The sequence below is a fragment of the Nomascus leucogenys genome, chromosome 20, assembly GCF_006542625.1.
Source record: "Nomascus leucogenys isolate Asia chromosome 20, Asia_NLE_v1, whole genome shotgun sequence".
Taxonomy (NCBI): domain Eukaryota; kingdom Metazoa; phylum Chordata; class Mammalia; order Primates; family Hylobatidae; genus Nomascus; species Nomascus leucogenys.
The window spans coordinates 18,580,212-18,599,188 of record NC_044400.1 but is presented as its reverse complement, the minus strand read 5'-3'; the positions used below and the strand labels follow the sequence as shown (position 1 = coordinate 18,599,188).

At 42.0% G+C, this 18,977-nt stretch overlaps 1 protein-coding gene and 1 non-coding gene across 2 annotated transcripts in view; one reads left to right on the top strand and one right to left on the bottom strand.

Annotated features, from left to right (window-relative positions):
• NCKAP5 (NCK associated protein 5) overlaps positions 1 to 18,977 on the bottom strand; it is a 990,316-nt gene that overhangs the window by 635,201 nt on the left and 336,138 nt on the right. The window lies entirely within an intron of this gene.
• LOC115832004 lies at positions 17,337 to 17,439 on the top strand. Its single transcript, XR_004027481.1, has one exon. It is a non-coding gene; the product is annotated as a U6 spliceosomal RNA (small nuclear RNA).

The window sequence follows — 18,977 nt, the reverse complement described above, 5'->3', positions numbered from 1 at the left end:
GACCAGACCTGAGTTCTCCTGGCTGTCACGGGCTGCAGGCTATTGTTTGTATTAAGCAGCTGAACACTGTTTGACTTGTCTTGGTGAAAAGAAACACTAGCTCTATCTTGTTGCGTTTCCTCCAACAAAAAGGCAGCAGAACAAGTGAATCACCATGACTGACCAGCATGTTTTCCTGTTACCCCTAAATCTGGTCTCCATATTAAGAGATATACTAAGGAGACCATAGGCGTTTATTTCCCTGCCACTGGCCTCAGGAAATAAAGGATGGGGCGCCTGAAGAGACCTTCTCAGACCTAGTATTTTGTACATGCACTCACAAAAAATAAACCTGTAACACCAATAGAGAACATGAAAGCAAACCAAAAGTCATAAAGAATTCTGGAAGTCAGAAAGAAGTTTCCATTTGATTGACAAAAACTGCAAAACCGGAACCCAAAACACATCCAGGATAAAATCACCATGAAGATGAGGACTGAACTGGGAAAAACTGCAAGCTCAGATTGAACATAAGAGCAGGAGGGACCTATTGGGCAATGGTTTGTGTGATATTTAAGTATGGTATTCCATCGCCACCCCCCTCCTTCCAGCAAGTGGTAGGAGAGTTTGAACTCAAAATAAAGAACTGTTCTCTACTGAGGATTAGTTTCCATCTAAGGAGGGAGAGCCATGAGGCTGGGTGGGGTTTTGGGGTTGGGTTCTGTGCCAGTGTGGAGGCCTCACCAGGGCTGGAATTCATGGGCACCTCCCCTCAGACACTGTAGGCCTATTCAATAGAACCTGCTCTCCAGTCAGGGCTGCCAACTCAGAGGGCTTCTAATGTTATGTGGAGAGCCCTGCATCCTTCGCCAGCTGTAGCCGACTTAGTGCTGAAAACACTTGAACTTGCCCAACATCCTCCACAAAGAGGCCAACTCTACAGAAAGACACTTAGCTTCCTAAGGACTGGTTAATTGGTATTTCAATGTGATGCCCTATTGCCAACACCAGGACTGGTATAATGGGTATAGGTGCAAAGCAGGACCCATCTGGCTGGCAATGCTCATTTCAGATCTTTACATCTGACCATGAAAAGGCCAAGCTGGAAACAAAAGGGTGGCAGAGTAAGAATGAGGGCCTCTGCCTCCTGGAAACAGAGGAATCCTTTCAGGGGGCTGTGTATTTTTCATTGTGCGGCTCCTCTTTCTCGTTTGCTATCTTAGCAAGCTCTGTCAAGGAAGAATGTGGAAAAGGGAAACAGTGGGAAAATAGGAACTCCTGATACTACAGAACCCTTTTCTTCTTCAACTTTACCTCCAGAGACTGAGCCTATGTCATAGTTGATTATCTAATACCAGCATAAACAGCTTTCAGGAGAATCATGCCTACTGAGTCAACTGCCAATCATACAGGGAAGATTTTAGGACGGTTTAAGAAGACGGAGAGAAAGGATTTATGAGGTAGTAGATACCCACTCCTGCCCCACCCAAAATAAACAACTCAGTAGCATATACTTTTTTCCAATAGAGACTGACGTTAAATACAATCTGTTTCTTGTCTTCTTCTGCTCTCAACTCTAGCTTTTAATATGTGAAGTAATTTGAGATTATCCTCAGAAGTTCCACAAATGTCTTGTGGTACAAAATGATTACCAATACTGTGATTAAAAAGTGCTTTTATAGGTGGTAACCCGGAGGGCTGATACAACCTGAAGTAAACAGCACTGCTGTCTTGTTTGAAAGGTAATTAGAGAGCCATTTTGTTCTGACAGTGGAGAATCCGATTCAGGAGAAAAGTTTCTTCTCTCCTGAGGGGCCAAACCAAATATGTGATGGAATATAGCTGTGGCACTCTTTGAACCTTCTCATTGGAAAATCCGGAGAGAAATGGGACATATAGCAAACTTTAAGTTGAAAGCCCTTGTGCCCAGGGCCCCTGTCTCTGTGCCAGTCCATCCCTGGAAGAGCAACGGTGCAATGCCATAACTCAGTGCTGCCCATCACATGATGGCGGCTGGTATGCTCCCCTGGGTTCTACCTGGGATGACCAAATGGTGCCCTTAGCCTCCACTGAACACCCACTTCACAAAAACACATTATCCTGACAATTAAGATCTAATGCAATGGTTCTCCCACTGTGGACACAGACCAGCATTGTTAGCATCACCTGCAAATTTCATTAGAAATGCAACTTCTCTGGCCTTTCCCCAGGCCCACTGAACTCTGGGGGTGGAGGGGCCCAACAATGTATGGTTTTAGGAGCCCTCTGATCCCACTAAACCTTAAGAACGACTGTTCAATAGACAAATTAACCCATCATTACAATCATTCATTCGAGGTGTGTGAGCCACCCCTCCCCCCACCCCCTTCCACCCCCTGCATTTTCAACATAAATCATTTGACGCTATAGTGAATTTGAATTACTATCAGCACTGATGAACAATTCAAGGTTTCTTTTCAAAATATCTCATTTTTGAGGGTAGAGGGCTGGGAAATCAGACCTTGCATCAGGTGAAACACTGAAGTTTAATTAAAATAATGCAAAACCAGCAATAGCTGCCCTGCTGTGAAGCCTATGTTTATACTTAATGATGTAGGTGCTGTTTTTCAGCACGAGAGAAGTACCCATGATAAATATGATGCAGGTGCACCAGGGATGTTACTTTTTTTTTTTTTCAAGTGTCTCCTCTCAAAGCCTTATGCAGCTAAAACCATTCAATGAGTGGACTATGCACTATTTGGGATTTGAAGAGACACCTGGACTCATGTAAGATTTTGTATTGGGACAGTCACCTGAGACAGAAATTCCTTTTTAAAATATATATATTTGGGATAGCAATGCAGACAGTTCACTTACCGGTGGATAGTAATTTAACTATTCTACTCTTTATTTTTCATGAAAATCAGTCGCTCTTAGACAAGGCAGATGTGTTAAATCAAATTAGGAAGGCAATTTACTATGATGAGGTTGTTAAAGAGTCAAACGGAACATCAGGAAATTTATGCAAATATTTTTGGGAATTTGTTCTGAGTATGCAAATGCTATATAATTAGTTATCATGCTTTTCATGCAAAATTAAATTTGCTATAATAACGAATCACACTCAAGAATAAGGCTAGTTAACATGAAAAGAACCCTCATTTTTATGACTGAAAGACTGCAAATTGAGGGTAAACTGCAGGTGAATCTAATTCCAGCCTTTAGGATTGTTGTTCATTCCGGTCAAACGAAACCAACTGCAACAAGGGATGGGCGGGCTCGCTGACCCTGGACAGCAGGTGTATGGATGCAAAAATCACAAGAAGTAGAAGCAATGGAGCATTGTGCTTTTTGGACTAGGCTGTCTCAGCTGTCATTAGCCAGATACTCTTTTACCCTTTAATTATTTTGGAAGGACTCAGTGCTATCATTTAATATTTATCAGACTAACAAAGCCAAACTTCTATTTTGGAATATCTCTGAAGTCTAATTACTGCTCAGTCCCTTCCTGCCCCAGACTGACAATTTGGAGATAATTTGGACTTCCAGCATGTTGGCTCTTCCTGCCTCACTCTGTAAATGTTCCCACTTGTCACGGGGCTCTCTAGACCTCCTCTCGCTGTCAAAGTCCCATGTCTGCTATATTTGCCAGGCTATGTAAGAATTAGGCCCTTGGTCGGGTGCGGCGGTCACGCCTGTAATCCCAGCACTTTGGGAGGCCGAGGTGGGCGGATCACGAGGTCAGGAGACCGAGACCATCCTGGCTAACACAGTGAAACCCCGTCTCTACTAAAAATACAAAAAATTAGCCGGGTGTGGTGGTAGGCGCCCGTAGTCCCAGTTACTCGGGAGACTGAGGCAGGGGAATGATGTGAACCCAGGAGGTGGAGCTTGCAGTGAGCCGAGATTGCACCACTGCACTCCAGCCTGGGGGACAGAGCGAGACGCCATCTCAAAAAAAACAAAAAACAAAAAAAAGAATTAGGCCTTTTATGCCTTCTGGCCACTTGTAGCCAGAAGTGGCCAGGACTGAGACATTTTCCATAGCATGAAACTTTCTGTGATGACACTGGAGAAGTCCTGGGCAAACCAGGTGAGTTGGTCACTCTACCACCATCGCCCATTTCCCCATGACTCCTAGGCTGTTTGCCCATTCCTGTGGGTGTCAGTTTTCCTAACTATGCTTCAAATTCCTCACTGGGAGTAGGCTCAGCCCTAACCTCCAGTGCTATGGACTAGCCCTAACCCCAGGAGTCATGTATGCTCATCTGCTATCCACTAAAGAAGTGGAGGCTCCATCCAGTGAGCCTGATCGCTGACCCATGTCTTGCCTTATCCCAGGTGGACTGCTCAGGAATAAAGGGGTTTCCAACTGCCTGAGGACTGACAGAGGGTTCCTTCTGTTACCTCCCCAGATCGGAGCCTCAAAGATACCAGTTTGCATCACAGCCACCCCCACCCAATCTGTGATTAGACTCAGTCCCCTTCAGTGGGACTAGCACTTTACCTGGGTTAGGCTCAGTTATATTCTTGCTTTATACCTACTCCACACCGGCTCATTGTGGAGGTCCCAGGTTTATTACCTAAAAATACCTTGCAAGCTACTATTAAAAGTGAAGGCTGCACCTGAACATTCATGTCCTCTTTACCCAGAGGACCACAAAATACTGTTGCTATAGAATCCAGAGTTGTCAAGCACTTTGTCATATTAAGCTTACAATGACAAAACTAGGTTTTAGTAGCATGATTTTAGGAAAAAAAGGAACCCAAAGCCATACATTTGAAGACTACATCTATCCCTCAGACTGAAAAGACAGACATGGTAGAAATGTCTTATAAAAGAAGAGAAAAGGGGGAAATGAATGCCTGGCTGCCCACAGAGAGGTCCAGTTTTCTGTTGAGGCTGGCTGTTAAAAGTACCTGACTCCATTGGTTTCAATAAATAGCTCAATCACTTTGTTCTTGCTAAAGTCCAAGCTCAATAACTCAATATTCCCTAACCACATACAATGCATTTAACCCTTTTCCTCATTACCCCACTTAAGCTAAAAAACAAGACAAAACACAAACAAGATAGCCAGATGAACTCTTAATTCCAAAACAATATCAATTTAATTCACTTCATTTGCTAGTACTGCCTTCTCAACCATGCCTTGTCTTAGCTCAATATCAATTAGGTAAAACTTAATATTCATGCAACTTGGCCCACATCAAAAATTATATTCCTATAAAAATTTGCATGTTTCTAGTTTTTATACATTTCGTACTTTGTCTCATAAGTCATTCTGTAAAGTGAGTGTCATTCCCTCATTTGTTACTTTTGTAAAGCCCATCTTATAAAGGTTTATTTAGCCGAAAGGCTAATAGATTTTATTAATAGGCATAGTCTTTCCAATCTGTAAAAACACTAATACTTAAGTCACATATTTTTGTACCCACTATGCAAATAGTACTTTGCTAAAAACATCACCATTAGCCTAGGAGAATGAGACAAAGCATAGATGCAAGAAAGTTCTATGCAGTAAGTGATACATTTTACAGCAAAAAGGTATCATCTGTGATTGAGATCAGAGGCAGGTAAAAATCAAAGCTTAGAGAGTGAGCTTGTGGAAAGATAATTGATAAACTACATTTTACATGGTACTTTATTTTCAACACTCCATTACAAAGTTTGCTTAATTATCTGTTACAACATACCAGTAAAACAGTGTGTCTGTCTCCGTATTACTGATGAGAAACCTGGGCTCACAGAGTTCAAGTAACAATATCTGAGTGGGTAGTTGAAAACAAAATATTACACTAAATCATTAAAAGTTGAGAAATTATCTTTCTAGTAATTTTCACCACCCATCCAGAATATTCTTCTAACAACTGCATTTGAGAATCTATCGGGGGGATGACACCCTAGGACACATAGAAGCTATGTGGACCTTGACTACTTTGGGTCTATTTCCTTATTTATAAAATGAACAGATGGGGCCAGATCAGTGGTTAGCAAACCTCAGCCAGCACTAGTACCACCTGGAGAGCTTGCTAAAAGACCGCAGGGCCCCACCCCTAAGAATTTCTGATTCAGCACATCTGGGGTGAGACCTGAACATTTGCATTTCTAACAAATTATCAGGTGAGGGAGATGTTGATGCTGCTTGTCCAGGGACCACTTTGAGAACCACTGGACTGGTCTTTAGGGCCTCTAGGATTTTGAGTATGGAAAGACAGACAATATTCCTTAACTTCTAGACCAGCTGCAAGTAAGAGTTCCCTCATTTCTCCTTCCATCTATTCATTCAACAAATGGACACTTGTTGGTTTGTGAACAAGTGTGTTTTCAAATAGTTCCCGGTTTGGCTAAAAGTAGGGAAAATATCTCAATTATTTAATTTATGTAATTTATGGATATTTGGCAATTTTCTTTAACTCCATTTTGTGATCATGTAAAATCAGGAAAAAATCAATTAAATCAGGAAATGCGTGCAAAAATTATTAACAGTGTCTGACACAAAGAGATCTCAGCAAACATTAGTTCTATGGATCATGGAAACAATTTACATATCATATTGCACTTTTGCCTCTCACATTTTTATTCCAGCTGCTATCATCTATCCTATTTCAGCATCTCAGGGTTTTCCTCCTCATCCTTTGTTGGAGAAGCTGATGAAGTTAGCAAGGCTTGGGTCAAGGTAATACTGAGGCAGGGATAGGCTGGGTTAAGAAGAGAGAATGATTATATGCAAAGTATACAACTGGTTCCTAAGTTAATGGATTAAATACAAAATCCCTACCCTTCAGTGTGTTCCAGCTCTCATTAGTGCCAACTGCATCTCAAGGCACATCTTTCTTCTGTGCCACCTATGTCCTTGGCATACAGTTGGAGCAGGAGATCGGGGCACTACTGGCAGCCAAAGAAATGGACAGAACCAGTGGGATTGTCTGGGGAATCTGACAGAGAGGTAAATTGAACTTAACACTGCCCCAGCCAAATCACATTTGTAAAGGCTGAGGCTCTGTGGACACCTGTTACAAATCAAGCAATTCCTAATGTTTTCCTACAAGACCTGAGCCTTTGGCTGATCTAAGTTTCTCAGTATAAGAACCATTTGTCTCACCCAGGGCCTGGCATCAGCAATTTGGTGTTATGTCCCAAGAAATTCCCCAGAACTCGTGGGATGGCACAAAGTTGTCCTAGCTATGTGAGTTAGACTCTGAGCTCCAGACAGAAATACACATTTCCAGGTTCAGCTTCTAAATATACCTGGCTTCACATACGACCTTTGGCTCGGGGAGGTTTCCAAACTACAACCAAAGTCTGAGATGAAAACTTAAAGAAGGCTAGACTGCATGAAATTTACCTTACCTATCCTGGCACAAGCCAGAACTGGATGAGGCGCAAACCAGGCCTGCTGTGCAAACAGACGCATTCTACCTCTGGGGATGGCTCAAGGGGATCATAAACATCCCACTTTGAGAGGGCAGGGGGCCTGAGTGCCATTTAGGTTTCTCTGAGGCTTATTTTGTGAAAGCAAAACTGACTCACTGAGAAAACATTTTAAAAATATTTACTTGGAATTATATAAAAAATATTTTAAATAATTTTTTTTTTTCTCAGAGGTAGGAAAGTCAGTTTCATAGCTGGCTGCTGAGTCAGGCAGAATAGCCAGAAAGACTTTGGGAAACCTCAGCCTCTCTGTGGCCTCTGCAGTTGTGAGGCTGGGAGATGTGGTTCTGAAACCCAGGCAAGTTGCTGAAGAACAGAGAGGAATTCCCAGAATTTCCTCTAAAGTTTTCACTTAGATGTCACAAAGAAGGCCTGATTTCAGCCAAATAAAAGTTTGTTGCAGAGTCGCACATGAGCACCAGTTGTAACTAAGAAAATATATATACATTCTAAAGCACATACTGTATTCCAAGTACTTTTTTTTTTCTTTTCTTTTTTGAGATGGAGCCTGGCTTTGTCACCCAGGCTGGAGTGCAGTGGCACATTCTCGGCTCACTGCAACATTCACCTCCTGGGTTCAAGTGATTCTTCTGCCTCAGCCTCCCAAGTACCTGGGATTACAGGCACCCAGATAATTTCTGTATTTTTAGTAGAGACAGAGTTTCACCGTGTTGACCAAGCTGGTCTCGAACTCCTGACCTCAGGTGATCCACATGCCTTGACCTCCCAAAGTGCTGGGACTGCAGGCAAGAGCCACCACGCCCAGCCTGCCAAGTACTTTTAAAATGTATTCATTTGATTATTCACTCGAATTCTTCTGAGCACCTGTTATGTGTAGTGCTAGGAGCTGTTGGATATAACTGTGAAAATAAATGGACTATGTCTCCTTCCATCACTGCCGTATTCAACCTACCTGGGAGGGAGGAAGTCACTGGAATGCAGAACCATAGCTTTACCATGTTAAGCCACTTTCCGAACTGTACACAGGGAGAGAGCCAGAGAAATTTGAACAGGATTTTGTGTCTCCAAAGCGTATACTCTGGCCTTTGGGGAAGGTTGAATCCAAACATAAAGGAAGAAGGAAACTAGATGACTCCAGCTTATGCAGATAGCATTTATATATTCCCCTGAGTGCCTACATAAACCTGAGAATAAGGTACTCTTCTAACAGAAATCGGCATTCCTTTTTAGTACAGGGACTTTGAGATGTTTCCTGAGGGATTTCCATGTACTGCAACTCATTTTAATTACTTCAACCCTAGCCTTCCCTAAGCTCTTGCATCTCTATAGTTTCTACAGCCAACCATATACTGGTTTTAGGGGTGCTGAATTGCTCAAAGTTATTGTTGGGTGCATGCACTGGACATTTGTTATTTTGGAGTACATCAAGCCCCCTTCCTTGTGGGGATCACTCCCCCCCAGCTCTGTGCACTCTATCTGCTCCGAGGGTAGAGTTTGTGACCTGAATGAAAGCTAGTTAACACATCACATTTGCCTGGAAATGTCAATTCGTTCAATGATGGGCACTGGACCTAATCAGAACCAATGAGACTAACATGAGAATGGCATCTCTGCTAGCCTTGGCCTCCCAACTTCAGCATTTGAGTACTCACTGACACCTGGACCCATCATACATTGTGTTTGGATATGACCCCCCCTCTTAAAAATGCTTGCAATGTTTGTTTTTGCCTGATGTCATCAAAAAGAAGTTGTTGGTGGTGTGTGCTGGAGTTGGTAAAGCTGAAACTACCCAAATGGCTGTCACTAGAGGGCCAATAATGATGCTGTCTTTCAGCACTTGTTGTTAATACGTAACTAGAATCATGCAGGTCTCTTCTTTAATTTGTTCTGGACGGTGGGCCACTTTAGGGATGAATTGCTCAGCATTTCTGGCAGAGGAACAGCAACCCCTCAGGATATCCTTGATTGAAAAACAATAAGGCCGGGCACAGTGGCTCACGCCTGTAATCTCAGCACTTTGGGAGGCCGAGGCAGGCAGATCACAAGGTCAGGAGATTGAGGCCATCCTGGCCAACATGGTGAAACCCCGTCTCTATTAAAAATACAAAAATTAGCTGGGCATGGTGGCACATGCCTGTAATCCCAGCTACTTGGGAGGCTGAGGCAGGAGAATCACATGAACCAGGGAGTTGGAAGTTGCAGTGAGCCGAGTTCACGCCACTGCTGCACTCCAGCCTGGTGACAGAGCAAGACTCAGTCTCAACAACAACAACAAAAAAAAAAAAGAGAAAAAGAAAGACAACAAAGCTGGTCACAGAGCTGGTAAACTGGGGACAGCCACAGCAAGAGTCCTGTAGCAGCAGAGAACAGTCCTCCATTCCCTCAGAGACATTTTCCAGCTCTTCATTTGAAATGCTTTGCAGCCATAAAAAATGATGAGTTCATGTCCTTTGTAGGGACATGGATGAAACTGGAAACCATCATTCTCAGTAAACTATCACAAGGACAAAAAACCAAACACCGCATGTTCTCATTCATAGGTGGGAATTGAACAATGAGAACACATGGACACAGGAAGGGGAACATCACACTCCGGGGACTGTTGCGGGGTTGGGGGAGCGGGGAGGGACAGCATTAGGAGATATACCTAATGCTAAATGACGAGTTAATGGGTGCAGCACACCAACATGGCACATGGATACATATGTAACAAACCTGCACATTGTGCACATGTACCCTAAAACTTAAAGTATAATAATAATAATAATAATAATAATAATAAAGAAATGCTTTGCAGAAACCTGGAATTCTGGACATTATGGTTATTAATATAAAGACTCCTATCATTCCTTAGCTCCCATCTCCACTGACCTCTACCCCATCTCTAATAACCTGTTACAGCTTTGACATCACTCGCAGAACAGGATTTAATGATGACTCATCTTTAATACCTCTCCTGCCTAAATTCAACAGCACCCTGGCTGCTCACAGTAGAGTGCATTTACCAGAAACAGCAGCATTTCCTGGGTGCTTGCTGGAAATGCAGCATCTCAGATTCCACTTCAGACCAACTGAATCAGAATCTGGTCAAGAATCAGCTTCTAACACACTCGCAACTGCTGCTGCTGCTGCCAGCCTGGGAGCCACATTCTGAGTAGCAGGAATGTCGACCTCAGTGTTTCCTAACCCTACTGATCATAAGTTCTGTTGGGGAGCTTCTTCAAAATACCTGTTTCTGGGCATAACTTCAAACCCTTTAAATCGGAATCTTCAGAAAAGGGACTTTGGTATTTACAGCCAGCCCAGGTGGTTCTTCTGGATGGGCAAAGAGAGGAAACACTGGGAATCTGATTTAGAGTTCCAGGCCAAGCTCTCAGCTGCCTGCTCTTCTCCTGCCTGAATTTGTTGCTTAACAGATGGAAGCACAATACTGCTCCCACTAGGGCTGTTTCTTTTTCCCTTTTGTTCCTCCAAAGACTTGCTACCAAATGCTGTGTCTTCAGCATCTGGAATTGTTTTTAACCTTCTTTCTATGCAGTTAGGTAAGAAAGGAACCTGGAAGGATTCAAATCCTAATTCTAGGCAAAGATATGTTAATAGTCACATCCCAGTGGCAATGCTGTTTAATGTTAGTGTTTTGAAGACAAAATGCAGATTCCTGGCCCTGGGTGTTCTGCAGGTTGTAGCCTTAATAAACTGGTCGGTCTGAGTACATAGGTTTTCTTGAGGACTGACAAAATGCAAGAACAGTGTCAGTAATGGAAGAAAGGAATAAAAATGATAACCGTCTCCATCTAGGATGTAGGAAAACAGTATTTGTTAAGGTTTTCCATATCTTTGAAAAACTGGTAAATAATATAGTTGCCTAAAATTCTTAGGACCTTTGTTAATTGCTTCAATATTTTTCCTTCCTTAGCCTTGGATTTTTTATAAGACAGCAGCGACATTAATACCTGCAGGGCTCCTCCTGTGAAGACTAAAAGTGGATGTGTAGACCAGTGCTTCTCAGTGGGGGATGACTTCGTATGCCAGGAGACACTGTTGTTTGTCATACCTGGGAGAGGGCGGCTGGTACTGGCTGTTAGTGGGTAAGAACCAGGGATGCTGCTAAGCATCCTACAATGCCCAGGATAGCCCCCACCGCAAAGACTATTGAGCCCCAAGTCGTGCCCAGGTTGATCTAGACCAAATACTCGCCACGTCTTCAGAGCCTAATGATCATCACCCTGCTGTCTCTCTACCAACATTTGGCCCCAAGTTACCTGACTGGTAGAACCAAGATTTGAAACAATGTCCCTCTGCCTCCAGAGCTGTATTCTTTTCATCCCAGCATGCTGACTCCTGCTGGCAGCAGACTATGGTAACCTTTTCGTGTTGATTTATAGGAGGTGCTGCAAATTGCAAATCCTGTTCTCAGTCCCCCAAATTTGCTGCGTATCTGCTCTCTATGCATTTTCAGATGGAGAATAGAGAGTTGAGGCTTGGAGCAACAGAGGAAGCAGAATATACAGAAAGTTGACATAGACTGGGATTTTTATCTATTTTGTTTTAAACAGAGCAACTGAGCTCTTATGAGAATCAAGAGATTTAAAACTTAATACATTTTACGGGGGAAAGCCGGAGACTCAACTACAGAGGCAGAAGGAGAAGTAGGCTGGAAGCAACTAACAATTTCTGACTTGTGGTGCCACCAGGTAGAGCTCCTGGAGTCTCCACTGCCTGGGCAGTCCTTGACATCCTTTGAGAGCCCAAGTGTTAAATATGTAAGAGGACTCGATAATGAACACATAATTGGAGCATGGGAAAAATCAGACACTGTGAACTCGATTATGATGTGTTGGTAACAAGGAGTGAAAGCACCTAACCTATTCAGTGAGGTTACTGATGAAAAATATATATAATGAAAAATATATATAAATATTATTCAAAGGGTAGACTAGCTGCAGTGCCTCATGTTTAATTTAAAATACACTTGCATTTCAGCCTCAGATGAGCAGTTCTGAAATGTCATTAAATGCTGGGAACTTTCATGGAAAGAAAAACTTGCGGCAATCATAATATTAGAATTTGCTTGCCCTAGGGTGTCCATAATCTTAGGACAAAAAATACTCTTTATGTGGAAATACCCTGTAGTTACTAGGAGCCTTTTATTATCAAGAAAAAGAAAGACAATAAAAAGGAATTCGTTGTAAGGAGGCGTTTAGAGTTTCCTTTAACTGTTTCCTTTACCCACATAGCTTGCCATTAATACTTCTCTATTAAGCTTTCAGAAAGAGGAATTGGATTTTCCACCAAGTCGCTGAAGAGGCATGAGAGTGGTACACTTGGGCAATTCTGAGATGGAGCCTTTGTTGACAGCAGCCATCCAGATCTGGGTCTGCTTTCCTTTTTCACCTTATTAGCTATTCCCACCTCATAGTCGACAGGCCTGTGGAGGGGGAAAGGGACAACCAGGGTACAGCCATGTGGACAGGAAGCAAGGGAGGTGGGGCTGGGGAAAGTACCTAAAAGAAGAGGGAGTACCAAGCATGCCTTAAATACCTCACAGGTTTCTAGTTGGCCTAGCAAAAAAGAAATGATATAGAGATGTACACAGGGGAGCGCCAGGTAGAATCTACCTACCAAGGACACCATTGGTCTTCATAAAGAATAGCCAAGTGTTATGGAAGAGAAAAGGAGAATAAATCTGACAGAAGTGGGGGGTATTGAAAGATGGGCAAGGTGTTTGGAAAGAAACAGAAAGGGAGGATGGGCTTAGCAAATGAGCAGACTATATAAGCCTGCTGGAATTGACAAAATTAAGGTTACACACAAGGGAGAACATCTGTATCATGACACATTGAAATAATAAGTATATTAATTTACTTATCACATCCAATGCTAAGACAGATTATGTACCTTTTGTAACTCCTGAACTCTCCAGAATTTAAAAAATGCACACAGAATTTAAAGAAGGCACACACTGTACCCCAAAGGTGAGAAAGAGGAGTGGTTGCCCAAGACCTCTCTTCTGTTCAACTTCATTAAATCACCCGTGGAATCTTTTAAAATAGGGATTCTGAGAGATTCTTCTGGTTTGTAAGGAATCTGAGTTTTTTAAAGGCTCTCCAGATATACCCCTGAACAGTAACCTTTTACCGGAGGGGCCAGTGGCTAAGATGCTATGAAAGATAAAGAGTATAATACTGAGCATTATTTTGAAGATTTTGGAGGGAATGTGGCCAAGAAAGCAAGACTTTTTTTTTTTTTTTCTGAGACAGGGTCTCACTCTGTCACCAAGGCTGGAGAGCAGTGGTGCAATCATGGCTCACTGTAACCTCTACATCCCAGGCTCAAGTGATCCTTCCAGCTCAGCCTCCTGAATAGCTGGGTTTACAGGCATGCACAACCACACCCAGCTAATTTTTTTTTCATATTTTTTTTGTGGAGATGGGGTTTCACCCTATGCCACAGGCTGGTCTCAATCCCCTGGACTCAAGTGATCTACCTGCCTCAGCCTCCCAAATTGCTGGGTTTACAGACATGACACACCATGCCTGGCTTACATTGTGGTTTTTTTTTTTCTTATTAAATGTATCAATAATTTTTTTATTTAAAAAAGGGACATGTTTTGTGTTGCCTTTTAAAAATACATGTTGTAGCAAGCATATAATATCTATTAACAAAAAGAAAAAATAGTTTGCAAAACTCTTAATTATAACTTTATTTGATATGTAACTTTCTGCATCATATGGTATTAGTAGCAGCTAAAAAATATTGAGGGCCAGGCACAGTGGCTCATGCCTATCACCCAAGGCTTTGGGAGGTTGAATCAGGAGGATCACTTGAAGCCAGGAGTTCAAGATCAGCCTGGGCAACATAGCAAGACCCTGTCTGTACAAAAAACTGAAATTAAAAAAAATTAGCCAGGTGTGGTTGTGTGCACCTGTACTCTCATCCTACTTGGGAGGCTGAGGAGGAAGGATTGCTTCAGCCCCGGGATTTAAGTTTGCAGTGAGCTATGATTGTGCCACCGTACTCTAGTCTGGACTACAGAGCGAAACCCTGTATTAAAAAAAAGAAGAAGAAAGTATTAAGCATATACTATGTTCTAAGCACATATTAACTCATTTAATACATACACAGACATACATGCACACACTCCCACTGTACCATGTGCTATTACTATTCTTATTTTACAGATCAAAAAATGAGCAAATATGTGCCAAAAAGTATGTATGTGTGTATGTGAGTGTACGTGTAGTTTTAGGTAAAAGAATAAAAGATATCCTAATTGTCCTTGACTGATACAGAATTTTTTAGGCTATAATTAATATTCTTGTGCTGTGCTGATTAAGACATTTATCAGTTCTTGGGCTAAATATAAATATTTATACTCCTTTTTTGTTGGCAGGTTTTAATAGTTTAAGATAGATTCATGGAGAGGGTAAAAGATGACCAGCAAACAATTGATGGATTCTTCTAAAGTTTAACATTAATGATTAAACAACATGATCTGATGACTTACTCAGCAACTGAAAGACAATAAAACATAACTAAATCTGTCAATTAGCATTTTCATCTTCTCTCCTAACAGAGCTTAATGGCATCTGCAAAATGCAATTTTCAACCCAGAGCTCTTTGACATTTCCTATTTCCTCCCATGTCCCTCTCCCGTTGTTCCCGTTATGACTGAGAACACCAACGTGTTCTGCTCCACGGTGGCAAATGCGTCACCTGCCATTGAAAGGAAAGCAATTATTGTGTCCTCGCTAAATCTCAGGGATGACTTGCATACTGCTTTTCCACTTAAGTGCATAAACAGCCAACCCAGGACCGGTTTTAAGTGGCTGAACCTTAGCAACAGCAGCTGGGCTATAGGTTGATGTCACCTGAGGTGCCCATTAAAGGTGTGGAAAGCTGCCAGACAAGAATGACTTCCAGTAACTGCGACTTCTCTCTGGAGGGAGAACAACGCACTGCCACACACAAAGTGACAAATAATGACTGCGAAGATAGCATCTTGCCTTTATCGTCCTGGTCCTTCGGTTTGAGGACAGTGACCCGGGGGTGGAGGTTAGGCTGTTTCTTGGATGGGTTTCCAGCTGATGGGAGTGGATGCTATTTACATAAGTGTCAGGAATTACAATTCTTCCTCTTCCAGGCAGCTATGTTTAGCTCACATGTGTGTCTCATGTGTATAGACCCCTAACACCACCATCTCTGAACTGTCAAGAAAGGAGATTCTGGGTGATGAGAAAAAGTGTGCCCTCAGGGAGACTTCAGAGAGTACCTTGGAGCTTTACATCTAATGAGGACATCTCAATTGTTTTTCTAAGCTTCAGAGTCAAGTGCCTTGACAAAATGGGCTCAGTATAACATTTCCCCTTGAGTTATTTTTAAATGCACCTTTTTCTTCACTGAGCTAAAGAAAACTGCCTTATAAACACCATCAATGCACCAAATGAAAGATTCCATTCTAAATAAATATGGCAAGCCTCCGTTAACCAGAATCCAACTCTCTAATGCACCCAGATAACCAGAATTAGGTTCAATACCTCATTTTTAGAATTAAAAACCAATACTTAAGAGCATATAATAATTTCGGCCAAAAAAACCCCACAAAATTTTCAGGGCTTATTATGCAACCAGTTTTCTCAGTGGTGCATTTTCTATCTACCTGTTTATACAGAAAATGAGTTTTTAGAATAATGATTCTGAGGCAATAATCATACAGTCAATATATATAATTATTGGCATGCTTGTGCTTAAGACTTGAATGTTTTAGGAAAAATGTCCACTGTATTTGAAAAGAAAATTTTTAAGGATTCTGAGATTAATGATAAAGTAAACAAATTTATATTCACCCTTACACCTTGGGCTCCTAGTATTCCAGAAAAAAAAATAATAATAAGTGTTTCTTTTACCCTGCTATTTGCTCTGCTTCTAGGGGAGGTCTGGAAGCTTTCCTTCACCTCACAGATGGGTGACCCAAGGTGGGGGTCAAATGACTTGCTCAGAGTGAGACAACATGTCAATACCCAATGCAGGGTTAGACACCAGAGCTGTGAACTGAGCCCTTCATGGGCAAATCCATCACCGTAGACGTGTACTGCTTGAAACCACTTTTCCAAAAGGTTCTCTTTGGAGGGAGAATTCTGGTCTCAAAAAATGAAACTTTGATTACCCAGCAATGGGACTCCTTGCCAGCTCTTTTTTGAAATAATTATGAATCTAAAACGTGCCCTTGTTTGCTCTGAATTTTCCTTTGATGTTCACTGGCAGGATGAATACAAAGCCTCCACAAATTGTCTTCCCAGAATTAGTTCAGAAGTGCACTTTCTATTACTCTGACTAGCAGCTCCTAGAGTTTCATAGGAGACTGGAAGTTAATTCTTTTCAGAGTTGCTCCAGGCAAAAAAGCAGGGGATGATAATGTTTAGGTACTTTTCTCCCTCTTTTTAAGATAAATCCCAGGGCCTGAAGTCTGAATAGGTCATTAGTCAGCAGAGGGTATAATACATCGGAAGAGGAAAGGCTACGGAGTCACTGGAGGCTGGGTTTGAAGCCTGGGTTGGGGCCTTTAATGCATTAGCAATGAATGTTAATGCTCTCTGCTTTCTTCCGTGACGAGGAAAAGCCATGGCCTTGACGAGCTCAACAAATAGAGTGTGGAAGTGAAGTCACACCGAAAGACTCAATGGTCCTACATTTCTACAGCTACTATCCACATTAGCCACACTCTGTCATCTTGTCAGCCACCACTGAATTACTAGTAGAATTGAGAGTGGTGACAATCTAGCATCTTCCTACTTACTTTCAACATTTTCCACAATCAAATCTAAGTCCTTAGAGCCAATCAGACTGCATTGCTGAACACCGTGCAAGAGAAAACTTCTCCAATCTCCTTTGCCAACATTTTTATATCATGTCGATTTTGCTCACCTACACAGTGAGGGACTGCACTGGGTGTTGTGTGGAAATGAAAGTGATTAACACACAAGGAAGGTGCTTGTTTCAGCAGCACAAACTGGAATGCTACAGAGAAGATTCGGATGGTCCTGTGCAAGGATGACACCCAAGTTTGTGAAGCACTCCATATAGAAGGGGAAAAAATCAAAGACACATGGGAGGACTTTGCAACCTCCTATGTGCATACACAGATTTAGTAGAAGGCGCTGTGATAAGGGCTATAGGAGGGACTCAATTTGCTATGAGAAGAAAAGGCAAAGGAAGAAGGCCATTAGTAATCTGTTGAGAGATACTTTATTTCAATGGTTATGTGTGTGGACACTGGAGCCATCCTGCTTGGATTCAAATCATGGCTCTGCGACTTAATGGCCGTTTGACCTTGACCAAGTCTCTCAGTCACTTTGTGCCTCAGGTTTCTCATCTGTAAAATGGGGATAATAATGATTCCTGTTTCATAGGGCTTTTAAGAGGATCATGTGAATGAATACATATAAAGCTGGCACTGTCGTATTAGACATTTCTTTTGAAACCTGAATTGGAAGTGCTCACGGTGGTGGTAAAGTATCTGTCATGGAGGGCATGCCATGTGACAGATGCTAGCTTGGACACTTTTACGTTCATAATCTTATTTAACTGAACCTTCCCAGCAAATAGATATTATCACCCAGATTTTAAAAGCTATTGATCACGAGAGTTGAATATGTTGTCTGACATTTCATAGTTGGCCAGTGGCAAAGTGGAGATTCAAGACCATGACTGTCCAGCTCCCAAATTCATGCTCCTTCTGTCCCTCAGCACTACCTTTGACCATTTCTCCATATTTGCATATAAAAAGAATTTCCTTTTATTGAGTACATGTAGATTGGGCTCGGTTATCAAGCTGTTCTCCAGTCATAACTACACCCTTGAAGGAGGCTGCTGCCCGTTTTAAAGGTGGAATCGCAGTAATGAAGCATGTGGAGCAGCAGATGCCTTGCCAGAAAATAATTAGCAAAATTCCTGAATTAGGGTGCCCCTCACACTGCTGCAGTGCAGAAAACAGAGAACTGATTGATGTTAGATTTTTTTATCTTGGTAAGAAGGATCAGGTCAGCTCCTTTACAGCATGTGGCTGAGCTGGGTCTCTACTGTGAATCAAAAAGAATAGAAAGCCAAACACAGGTCCATTTACTTGAGGTCATTCACTACCTTCTATAATAATGACACACATTTGCTGAGTACTAATTGTGTGATATTCATTGTGCTAAGTGTTTTGCATAAAATGTCTTAGGTTTCACATGGCCCAATGATGCAAGAATGTTGTCATTCCCATTTTATAAGTGCCCAAATCTAGACACGAAGCAGTAAAGTAACCTGCCCAACGCTTCCTGGTATCCATGGAATGTCTCAGTGGTATTGGGATACAAATGTAGGCAATCTACTTTCTGAGCCATAATCACTGCGTTATAGTTTCTTACCCCTCTCACTCTTAATCAAAGCAAAAAAATTGGCTTGAAACAAGCAAATTGCTACACTTGACAACAGAAATATAAGCCAAATCTGAATTATTAGATTGCTAGTAATTCTTATTTGACTATTAATTGGGTGCTTTAGCTGGGCTGGGTGTACCTTTTGCTTTCCTTTAGTTGGATAATTGCAAGCGAAAATTTTGGATATTATCATTCACGTACAG